Consider the following 12,523-nt stretch of genomic DNA (forward strand, 5'->3'; position numbering starts at 1 on the left):
AGTCACGCGTCAGTCAGTCTTTCTGCAGACCCAATCTCACCAGTCAGACCCCGAGCTGGCAGGGGGACTTCAAGGTGCAAATCTGAGCTGCAGCGAATCAGAAGAGAAATAATCACGAATCCAGGATACTGTGGTGCACCCATTGCCAGAAATACACTGGCTAAAGCTCAGGGAGTTCAGATCTCTTCAACCTCAAAGTTCATTGTCTATATCATTCAATTTTAAATAGAGTCTTTATTTATAGACAGAACGCTGTCTCACTTTACACATACCTTCCATACCCTGCAAGTGACTCGGGGAGGTTAAATATCTTTGATTCAGATCTATTCATCCAGATCGACAAAGAACCAGACGGGAAGAAGAGCAAGAGAGTTAACTCAGGAGAGAAATTCTTGATGGAATATTTCAATATTCAAGAGGAACGATGGATATTTCTATCAAATGGGCATTTATATAGTGCCATTAATGTGGTAAAAGTGTGCAGGACCATTCACAGGACAAACAAAATAAGACACTGCTGGAAAATCTCAGCAGGTCTGGTAGCATCTTGCTGCCAGACCTGCTGAGATTTTCCAGCATTTTCTTTTTTGGTTTCAGATTCCAGCATCCACAGTAATTTGCTTTTACTAAAATATGACACTGAGCTAGACAAGGAATATTGAGCCAGTCAAAGAGTGAGGAGTTACAGAGTGTCCATAGGGAGGACGGACACTTAGCAAGGGGATTCGAGAACTTCGGGCCTTGCAGCTTCCAGTGGTGAGGTGATTAAAATTGGCCTGCTCAAGAGGCCAGGGCTGGAGAGGGTTGGAGGAGGTTAGAGATAGGGAGGGGGGGGCATGAAGGGATTTGAAAACAAGTACGAGAATATTAAGATGCAAGTGTTGTTGGATCATGACCCATTGCAGGCCAGCGAGCAAAGGGCTGACGTGTAAACAGGCCTCAGTGCAAGCTGGCAAATTGGAGCAAAGCTTTGGATGAGGTCACATTTATACAGTTGGAGCATGCCTAATAGAAATATAGACAGGGGTGAGAGAAACAGCAAGAGATCACTGAGGAAGCTGTTAATAAACGCTGAAACGCAAGGCAGACTAACCATTACAACATACAAACTAGGAATAGGAGGAGGCCACTCGGCCCCTCGGGCCTACTCCCCCATTCAATAAGATCATGGCTGATCTGATTGTAACTTCAACCCCGCATTCCTGCCAACCCCCCATCACCTTTCACCTCCATAACCTTTCACCCCATAACCTTTCACCTCCTGTGTTAATCAAGAATCTATCTAACTCTGTCCTAACAATATTAACAGACTCTGCTTCCACTGCCTTTTGAGGAAGAGAGTTCCAGAGAGAGGAGGCCAGATTCCCAGTCAAATTGCCTATTATCCTCTGCCCTCATGATGCACCCAGCTGCAGAGTAACAGAACGAAGAGTTAGCTATCCGCTTCATCCTTATCTTTCATGGCACGGTGGCACAGTGGTTAGCACTGCTGCCTTACAGCACCAGGCACCCAGGTTCGATTCCCGGCTTGGGTCACTGTCTGTGTGGAGTTTGCACATTCTCCCCGTGTCTGCGTGGGTTTCCTCCGGGTGTTCCGGTTTCCTCACACAGTCTGAAAATGCACAGGTTAGGTGGATTTACCATGCTAAATTGACCCTTAGAGTCAGGGGGATTAGCTGGGTAAATACTGTGGTTAGGTGGATAGGCTGAGTTGTCGGTGCCAATGGGCCAAATGGCCTCCTTCTGCACCACAGGGGTTCTATGAAATATCACAGTGGTTCAGGCATTGGATGGTCAGATGTTTTGCATTTTGGAGGTGAAGGTGAATATCTGAACCATTTGGGTAAATCCCGACTGACCTGCTGTACATTGGAACTTAAAACCACACTGAGGACAACATGATTTAGCCGAGTGCCAGGGAGTTGTGCAGTGTACCAGCTGGGCCGTCTCAGTGTGAATAGTTCTGGAAAACTCTCATCAAGCAAGTTCAGCAACAACCAAACCTTAGGAACGATGGAGCTGCTGACTCCAGGCCAGCGAGATGTCCTCTCTCTCTTCATGGGAATATAATCTAACCAGGATGGAGAGAATTAGATATTGTAATACTTCAGCTAACTGGCGGTCAGGTTGTGAGTGTGAAATGGCAGAATAATGAGGAAATAGAGCTCTGAATGTGTGGGAAGCTGATGTCATTGGAAACCTTTTGCAAACCTCTGACCACTGGGGCATCGCAAAGGGACAGAGTTGGTAAATTATAATTTAATCTCTCAAATGCTAAATTCACATCGCAATGTGAAAACAATGATCGCTTCTCCTTTTGGATATGAACTGATCTCCTGACCGTTCCACCTGACCAATGTTATCAATTTGAATGGTTGCCATTGGAGAATTGGTGAGACAATCTGAGATCCATTGAAGAACCCTGATAACGTTCTGGGAACTACAAGTAATGGGATTAGATTCCTGTTCTCTGTCACTCAGTACAGATCATAGGTTGCTCTCAATGACAGTACCTGGTCTCTCTCCATAAAGATGAACTCAGGAGTGAACTCCTCGCGCTGATAGCTTCCAAGACCCGTACATGACGAATGAATCGTTCTTCATCTGTTCCAAGTCACAAGGTCAGTGCTGGATGGTAACGATTTCGATTATCCTGAAATCTCTCCACGACTAAATCGTCAAAAGTCCCAAAATGTAATCATCGACAGTGCTCAATGTTTCTTCTGAGGATTCATTTCGTTCTTATTCCAGTCGCTGTTGTAGCTTGCTGGAGTTAATCCAATTCACCGCTCTTCTTCCCGTCAGTGAGACACTGGTATTGATAAATGTGTGTATGATAAAGGTGAAGTGAAGGCACGGCACTCACTGTTCCCAAGGTTAGGCAATCCAGGCAGGTCTGCACTGATGGTAGGTGTGGCTTCATTCCATTGCAATGTGTGGGAAGCTTCACATCTCGTTTAGGCAGGCAGGTTTCACATTCCTCACAATCAGTTTGTACAGAAACATGTTCAGGAGCCTCAGCTGCGGGAGCTGAAAGGCTCAGGCCTGTTTACTCAGTCACGTGTGACGATTCACTCATGCATCATCAACATGCTTCAGATAAGAGATAAGAATTGAAGAGTAGACAGGACTGGGTGAGCAGCCCAGTCTCAGCCCCTCTAAATTCCAGGCAGGAACATGCAATTGCCACAGCCAATAGGCTTTGTCAAATCACATGCCAACTTGCCACCAATGGTGCATCCAATGAAATTCCCGCATTAGGGATTTACATATTGGCTGTTGCAACATCCCCCACCAAGAAAGCAAGGTTTTATAATTTGATTTGATTTATTGTCACAGAAAGTATACAGTGAAAAGTATTGTTTCTTGCACGCTATACAGACAAAGCATACCATTCATAGAGAAGGAAAGGAGAGAGTGCAGAATTTAGTGTTACAGTCACAGCTACGGTGTAGAGAAAGATCAACTTAATGCAAGGCAAGTCCATTCAAAAGTCTGACAGCAGCAGGGAAGAAGCTGTTCTTGAGTTGGTTGGTTGCCCACAAGTTGTGCCGAACACATCCCTACCTTCTAGACCTACCTATAACCCTCCATCCTATTAAGCTCCATGTACTCATCCAGGAGTCTCTTAAAAGACCCTATTGAGTCCGCCTCCACCACCACTGACGGCAGCTGATTCCACTCGCCCACCACCCTCTGTGTGAAAAACTTACCCCTAACATCTCCCCTGTACCTACCCCCCAGCACCTTAAACCTGTGTCCTCTCGTAGCAGACATTTCCACCCTGGGAAAAAGCCTCTGAGAGTCCACCCGATCTATGCCTCTCAACATCTTATACACCTCTATTAGGTCTCCTCTCATCCTTCGTCTCTCCAAGGAGAAAAGACCGAGCTCCCTCAGCCTATCCTCATAAGGCATGCCACTCAATCCAGGCAACATCCTTGTAAATCTCCTCTGCACCCTTTCAATCTTTTCCACATCCTTCCTATAGTGAGGTGACCAGAACTGAGCACAGTACTCCAAGTGGGGTCTGACGAGGGTCTTATATAGCTGCATCATTATCCCCGGACTCCTAAACTCAATCCCTCGATTGATAAAGGCCAGCACACCATACGCCTTCTTAACCACCTCCTCCACCTGCGGGGCTGATTTCAGAGTCCTATGGACCCAGCGCCCAAGGTCCTTCTGATCCTCTACAGTACTAAGAGTCTTTTCCTTTATATTGTACTCCTTCATACCATTTGACCTGCCAAAATGGACCACGACGCATTTATCTGGGTTGAAGTCCATCTGCCACTTGTCCGCCCAGTCTTGCATCCTATCTATGTCCCTCTGTAACTTCTGACATCCCTCCAGACTATCCACTATTTTGTCTTAGTCTTAAATGTCTCAGACACTGGGTAAAATCAGTTCACTCCTGTCCGAATTGCATGTCTCACTATTAAACATGACATAGAATATATTTGCATTTCTTTCATTATCAAACCTCCCAGTCTTTATCAAAATTGATTTGTGGGGATGTGGGTGTTGCTGACAAGGCCAGCATTGCTCTCGAGGAGGCAGTGGCGTGTTCCCTTCTTTACTGCAGTGTAGGTCATCCAAGGTACTGTTCAAGCAGGTTGCTTTGCCCTGGATGGTGTTGAGCTTCTTGAGTGTTGTTGGAGCTGCACCAATCCAGGCAAATGGAGAGTGTTCCATCACACTCCTGACTTGTGCCTTGTAGACAGTGGACAGGTTTTGGGGAGTCAGGAGGTGAGGTACTCGCCACAGGATTCCTAGCCTCTGACCTGCTCCTGTAGCTACAGTATTTATATGGCAAGTCCAGTTCAGTTTCTGGTCATTGGCAACCCCCAGGATGTTGACGATGGGAGATTCAATAATGGTTAAGCCATTAAATGTCAAAGAGCAATGGTTAGATTTCCTCCTTTGGTAATGGTCATTGCCTGGCACTTGTGTGGGGCATGTTACCTGACACCTATCACGCAACCCTGAATGTTGTCCAGGTTTTACTGTATGAATGAACAAACAGCAAAATATTGCGTCATATAAAACCAGTACAGGACTCCTGAACAGTAATTCCCCTGAGATGATGGCTGCACAGGGATTATGAACACACAAAACTAGTGTGTTTGGGGTTAGGGGTGAGGGTTTGCTTGAGGAGGTTGGTCTGCACTATAATATCTTATGCAACCATTGAGTTCATTTTAACACAGAGGGGGGAATTTTCCCGTCCCGCCCTCACGGGAATCGTAGTGGGGGGGAGGGGGAGGGGCGCACTATACAGAGGTTTATTGACCTCAGGAGGGATTTTCCAGTTTTGAAGCGAGCACGGCTGGAAAATCCCGCCCAGAGCATTTGTGCATTTCTCCAAAATGGAAGCATTGAGAAAGATTACGTGATTTTATTGAACCCACACTCGGAGTTCTTGCTGCTGAGATTCAGTCTTGGGTTTGCACTCTGCTGTCCTCCACATCAACGTCAGAAATTCAAATGCACATCCCTAGCCTGCCCTGAATAAAACCCAGCTCTCAAAGGGAATGAGGTTTTTCTGAACCTGCTCGTGTTACGATGAGACAGATTTTGGGTTTGGAAATGCTGCGAGTGCTGGATGTTCGGACATTATTTAGCTTTTACTGTGAAGAGATGAGGGCAAACAAAGACCTCAAACTAGCAGAAGCCCAATGAGAATCGACACCCAAACCAGCAAGTCATTAAACTGAGAAAAAGATACAATTGAGTAAATATATCGAGAGTGAAACACAAACGCTCGTGTCCATGATAACTTTGTCCAATCTCTCCTGAGCTCCCACCAATCCCTGACCTCCTATTTTTGCTCCACCTGCTTCACCCCCTCAGACACCATCAAATCTGTCACATTTCTCCCTCTCGCAGCTCTGAGTTACACAGGCTCAAAACATTAACTCTGTGTTTCTCTCTCCACAGATGCTGTCAGACCTGCTGAGCTTTTCCAGTTTAGATTGGATGGATTGGATGGACTGAATGGCCTCTCTCTCAGGTGAATATTCTGTCCGCTACTCCATTGCATCTGGAGAAATAATTTCTTCTCGTGGGAAAATCCGGAAGCTTTGGATTCAGGTGTGAAATCAGAGGGTATTTCTTTCACACAGGGGCTGATGGGAATCAGGAACCTCTCTCTCCCCAAAACACCTGTGACTTCAAGTGTAGATTTCAAGCTGAGAATTGGTCAAAGGATGTTAAGAGATATGGAGCAAAAGTCACCATAAAGAGACTCATTGGGCGGAAAATCCTGCCCACATTCGCCCCAAGACCGGAAAATCCTACCTGAGGTCAACGGACCTTTGCAAGGTCTATCCCGCCCACTCCGATTCCTGTGGCAGGCTGGAGAGGAAAATTCCACCCACTAACCTTCACCAAGAGAAAATGGATCCAGACATTTCAAACCTGCTTGATGTATGAGTGTGTCAGTTTGATGTTTGTTGCTATGACGATCACAGGGCATCATCAATTGATCTCCCCGTGGGCCGTGGAGAACGAGCTCCCCTATTGAGCGAGCGCAGACTTGCCCAATAGGAAAGGGCATGATGCGGAGATGCCGGTGTTGGACTGGGGTGGGTACAGTAAGTAGTCTCACAACACCAGGTTAAAGTCCACCTGATGAAGGAGCAGTGCTCCGAAAACTCGTGCTACCAAATAAACCTGCTGGACTTTAAGCTGGTGTTGTGAGATTTCTGACTGTGCCAATAAGAAAGGAGCAGCGGGAGTTTAAAATCAGTCTGTATCCAGACTGGCAGTCAATGGACTCCGGGGCTTTGACCTGTGTGATGCTGCCACAGGGGCGGTGCTTTACTAAAGGGTGTTGGTGACGGAAGATCGATCTCGGTGAGATTATTACATCTATGCAATTTACTCCTGTCACACAAGAAGGAGAATGGGTTTAGGGTACAGATTGGACATGATCTAATGGGATAATAGAACAGATCTGAAGGGCTGAATCGCCTGTTCCTCTGATTACTGGGTGTCCCAATACCAATGTTGTTTCATCAACATTATGAGGAAAATTGTAAATTAAATTAAACAATTCATAAAGACCCCGTAGAACACAGAGCTCCTGCTTCTCTGTGACCCAGTCAGCACGGGGGAACGTCAGAGAATCTTCTCATGGATTTAGTCTCAAATTTTGTCCAAACAACCAGTCAGCGGTCTGAGATGTGGGGGCTCTGCACAGGAGGGGGGAGGAGGTTGCTAATGAGGTGTGAATATTGTGGGGAATCAGTCTACTGCTCTCCACTGAAGATGTGCACCTGAATGTAAATGGTGAGGGAATGTAGATATAGAACATAGAACATTACAGTGCAGTACAGGCCCTTCGGCCCTCGATGTTGCGCCGACCAGTGAAACCAATCTAAAGCCCATCGAACCTACACTATCCCAATATCATCCATATGTTTATCCAATGACCATTTAAATGCCCTTAATGTTGGCGAGTCCACTACTGCTGCAGGCAGGGCATTCCATGCCCTTACTACTCTCTGAGTGAAGAACCTACCTCTGACATCTGTCCTATATCTATCACCCCTCAACTTAAAGCTATGTCCCCTCGTGCTAGCTATCACCATCTGAGGAAAAAGGTTCTCACTATCCATCCTATCCAATCCTCTGATCATCTTGTATGCCTCTATTAAGTCACCTCTTAACCTTCTTCTCTCTAACAAAAACAATCTCAAGTCCCTCAGCCTTTCCTCATAAGACCTTCCCACCATACCAGGCAACATCCTAGTAAAACTCCTCTGCACCCTTTCCAATGCTTCCACATCCTTCCGATAATGCGGCAACCAGAACTGTACGCAATACTCCAAGTGCGGCCGCACCAGAGTTTTGTACAGCTGCAACATGACCTCCTGGCTCCGAAACTCAATCCCTCTACCAATAAAAGCTAACACTCCGTACACCTTCTTAACAACCCTATCAACCTGGGTGCCAATTTTCAGGGATCTATGCACATGGACACTAAGATTTCTCTACTCATCCACACTACCAAGTATCTTACCATTAGCCCAGTACTCTGTAATCCTGTTACTCCTTCCAAAGTGAATCACCTCATACTTTTCCGCATTAAACTCCATTTGCCACCTCTCAGCCCAGCTCTGCAGCTTATCTATGTCCCTCTGTAACCTGCAACATCCTTCCGCACTGTCCACAACTCCACCGACTTTAATGTCATCTGCAAATTTACTAACCCATCCTTCTACGCCCTCATCCAGGTCATTTATAAAAATGACAAACAGCAGTGGTCCCAAAACAGATCCTTGCAGTACACCACTAGTAACTGAACTCCAGGATGAACATTTCCCATCAACCATCACCCTCTGTCTTCTTACAGCTAGCCAATTCCTGATCCAAACCGCTAAATCACCCTCAATCCCATGCGTCCGTATTTTCTGCAATAGCTTACCGTGGGGAACCTTATCAAACGCTTTGCTGAAATCCATATACACCACATCAACTGCTTTACCCTCATCCACCTCTTTGGTCACCTTCTCAAAGAACTCAATAAGGTTTGTGAGGCACGACCTACCCTTCACAAAACCGTGCTGACTATCCCTAATCAAATTATTCCTTTCTAGATTATTATAAATCCTATCTCTTATAATCCTTTCCAATACTTTGCCCACAACAGAAGTAAAGCTCACTGGTCTATAATTACCAGGGTTGTCTCTACTCCCCTTTTTGAACAAGGGGACAACATTTGCTATCCTCCAGTCCTCTGACACTATTCCTGTAGACAATGACGACCCAAAGATCAAAGCCAAAGGCTCTGCAATCTCCTCCCTAGCCTCCCAGAGAATCCTGGGATAAATCCCATCCGGCCCAGGGGACTTATCTATTTTCACACTTTCAGGGATATATTCACCTACATTCTCATTCCTCTCTGTAACGGGGGAGTTACGGCAGTGTATAAACTGGATAATCACTCATGACAATGTGACACTAATCCAGTTTTATTTTAAGCTTCTTTGAATTTGTTGGGTTTTGAGTAAGCTGGTGTTAGTAAAGGCCCCCATCTCAGATTGAGGGGGCAAGTGGGGGTACCCATGTCAGTCCTGGTGTTACTGTGAAACCCAACGCCAACCCCCTCCAAACAAAATAAAAATCCAACTGAATATAAACATATTTTATGAAGAAGGGGTAGCAACATCATTAGGAGTAGGGACCACGGGGAATCTTTGTGATCTTGTTATATTGCCCCACACCCAATGTTCTCAATCTGAGGAAATGAGTCCCTTGTTCACTCAGCTGTTACCCTGTTCAGAATTAATGACTTGAAGACTTTGTCCATCTAGCAATGAGCTCAAAGCTAATTATTTTTGAGTTAAACTGAAATTCCTCTGACCCCTCTCACAGTAATAAGTTAGATAGGAAATAATACAGATTTCCCAGATAAAGGATGAGATTCCAATATTCCTAAATACCTGCAGTTTCCCCTTGGGGGCGGGGGGTGGAGGTGGGGAAGGGGGAAGGTGGGTGGAGGGGATTGGACTGTTCCTCTGGAGTCAGGTGTGTTCTCAAATATTACACACAGCATGTAGGTGAATATCACACGCTCCCTCACCATTTATATTCAGGTGTATATCTTCAGTGGAGAGCAGTAGACTGATTCCCCACAATATTCACACCTCATTAGCAACCTCCTCCCCCACCCCAGAGCCCCCACATCTCAGACCGCTGACTGGCTGTTTGGACAAAATTTAAGACTAAATCCATGAGAAGATTCTCTGACGTTCCCCCGTGCTGACTGGGTCACAGAGAAGCAGGAGCTCTGTGTACTACGGGGTCTTTATGAATTGTTTAATTTAATTTACAATTTTCCTCATAATGTTGGTGAAACAACATTGGTATTGGGACACCCAGTAATCAGAGGAACAGGCTATTCAGCCCCTCAGACCTTTTAAAATTACAACATTTAATTATTTCTGAGTAACTAAACTCGAGTCAGATGTTTAGCCAATACCTTGTAATTTTATACAAAAGCAGCTCTCTTTCTCTCTGTTCTCAGCTCTGACAAAGAGTCGTCCAGACTCAAAACGTTGGCTCTATTCTCTCTCCACAGATGCTGTCAGACCTGCTGAGTATTTCCAGCATTTCCTGTTTTTATTTTAGATTTCCAACATCTTCAATATTTAATGCTTATATGAGTGACATCAGCAGTGGTAAGTCGCTGCTAGCTATATTGGGTTCTTATACAGTAAAGATATTTTGTTGTAACTGCATTTCCAAATATATCAAAGATGTTTCATGTGTCTGATTTTCCCAACTTCCTGACCTTCATTTCCGTTCTCAGTCATTTCTGTCAGTCACCCAAAATCGGTCTGCTGTTAGTAATCCCTGCTTCTCTCACACACACACACATTCTCGCTTCAAGTAGTCATCACAGAAAAATATATTTGGCAACCGATTTATTTTCAGTGTGGTTAACACTGATGGGGCCTCATTAATTACCCATACCTGGTCTTAGAATCATAGAATCCCTACAATTTCAGAAGGAGGCCATTTGGCCCATCAAGTCTGCACCAACCACAATCCCATCCAGGTCCTATTCCTGTAACCCCACACATTTACCCTGCTAATCCCCCTGACACTAGGGTCAATTTAGCACAGCCAATCAACCTAACCCACACATCTTTGGACTGTGGGAGGAAACCGGAGCACCCGGAGGAAACCCACGCAGACACGGGGAGAACGTGCAAACTCCACACAGACAGTGACCCGAGGCCAGAATTGAACCTGGGTCCCTGGCGCTGTGAGGCAGCAGTGCTAACCACTGTGCCACCGTGCTGCCCACTTGGTTCAAAGTGGGGGTCAAAGCCCCTGGGTCCCAAAGTGGCAGGAGCAAGTAGGCGGGAAGGAAGCATTTCCCTCTCAGAGTGAAGACAAGTCACTCCCGGCTCAGTGAGTGGGACTCTCTTCTCCTGGTCACAATACTCTAGAATTCCCATTCCAGGGATGGAATTTTACTGGCCCGCACACTGCCCGTCAGTGGCTGCAGCAGATGGTGGAGAAGGAAGGGCCAGTAAGATCTGGGAGAGTTGTCTAGGGATGGCTCACCAAGACACTCCCTCTGCTGGAGGGGCTTCCATGGTGGTGGGCAGCCTCCTATTGCCCCAAATAAGGGTCACTAACTGAGGCTGCTGCCATTTTGTGAACTTAAGAACTAGGAGCAGGAGTGGGCCATTCAGCCCCTCGGGCCTATTCTACCATTCAATAAGATCATGGCTGATCTGATTGTAACCTCAACCCCACATTCCTGCCGACCCCCCATAACCTTTCACCCCCATAACCTTTCACCCCCTTGTTAATCAAGAGTTTATCTTGCTCTGCCTGACAGATATTCAAAGACTTTGTTTCCAATGCATTTTGAGGAAGAGAGTTCCAAAGTCTTAACTCTCTGAGAGAATGTTTTTCCTCATCTCTGTCTTAAATGAGGGATCCCTTATTTTTAGACAATGACCCTAGTTTGAGCTTCTCCCGCAAGAAGAAACATCCTCTCCACGTCCACCCTGTCAATACCTCTCAGGATCTTTCATGTTTGAGTCAAGTCACCTCTTACTGTTAAACTCCAGTGGACACAAGCCCAGTCTGTCCAACCTTTTTTCTTAGGACAACCCACCCATTCTGGATATTAATCAAATAAACCTTCCCTAAACTGCTTCCAAAGCACTTGTATCTTTCCTCACATAAAACCAATACTGTACACAGTACTCCAGATGTACCTTTGATCTCTTGATCCAAGTCATTTATATAAATGAGGTGCCAGCACTGATCCCTGTGGCACACCCCTTGTAACATCCTGCCAACCACAAAAAGATCCATTTATGCCAACTCTGTTTCTTTTTAACCAGCCAGTCTTCTATCTGTGCCAATATGTTACCCCCTACACCCTGAGATTTTATTTTTCACAATAACCTTTCATGTGGCACCTTATCAAATGCCTTCTGGAAATCCAATTCAGTACATCCACTGGTTCCCCTTTATCCACAGCACATGTTACATCTTCAAAGATCTCCAATAAATTGCTTAAACATGATTTCCCTTTCAGAAAACCATGTTGACTCTGCCTGACTATCTTGAATTTTCCAAGTGTCCTGCTATAACATCTTTAATAACGGCTTCTAACATTTTTCCCATGACAGATGTAGTTCCCTGCTTTCCATCTCCCTCCCTTTTTGAATAAAGGAGTCATCCGGCCCAAGAAGGTTGCAAAGAGATAGCAACAGGTGAACTGAGTGGGTAACAAGATGGCAGGTGGAGTATAGCGTAGGGAAGTATGAAGTATTTCACTTTGGTCATAAGAATAAAAAAGGGCGAATATTTTTTAAAAGGTGAGAAATTTGTAAGGGATGATCAGAGAGTCCTGGGTGTGCCACGCAAGGAACCCAGAAAATTCACATGCAGTTACAACAAGAAATTAGGAAAGCAAATGGAATGTTGGCCTTTATTAAAGGGGATTGGAATCTTGCTGCAATTGTACAGAGCGTTGGTGAGA

The 12,523-nt window shown here is 45.5% G+C and overlaps 2 protein-coding genes across 5 annotated transcripts in view; both read right to left on the bottom strand.

Moving 5' to 3' along the window:
* Positions 1-12,523, bottom strand: part of LOC144504254 (uncharacterized) — a 450,031-nt gene that overhangs the window by 315,112 nt on the left and 122,396 nt on the right. The window lies entirely within an intron of this gene.
* Positions 1-12,523, bottom strand: part of LOC144504251 (protein-tyrosine kinase 2-beta-like) — a 144,083-nt gene that overhangs the window by 111,813 nt on the left and 19,747 nt on the right. The window contains exon 1 of one of the 4 annotated variants that reach the window (XM_078229334.1): positions 9,992-10,109. The exons of 2 other annotated variants lie outside the window; for them this stretch is intronic. The gene's annotated coding sequence lies outside the window, so the exon portion shown is untranslated. Of the gene's footprint in view, positions 1-2,513; positions 3,220-9,991; positions 10,110-12,523 lie in introns of those variants that run through there. One more of the 4 variants, XM_078229335.1, reaches the window with a different exon arrangement.

Source organism: Mustelus asterias, chromosome 15 (genome assembly GCF_964213995.1).
Source record: "Mustelus asterias chromosome 15, sMusAst1.hap1.1, whole genome shotgun sequence".
NCBI lineage: Eukaryota > Metazoa > Chordata > Chondrichthyes > Carcharhiniformes > Triakidae > Mustelus > Mustelus asterias.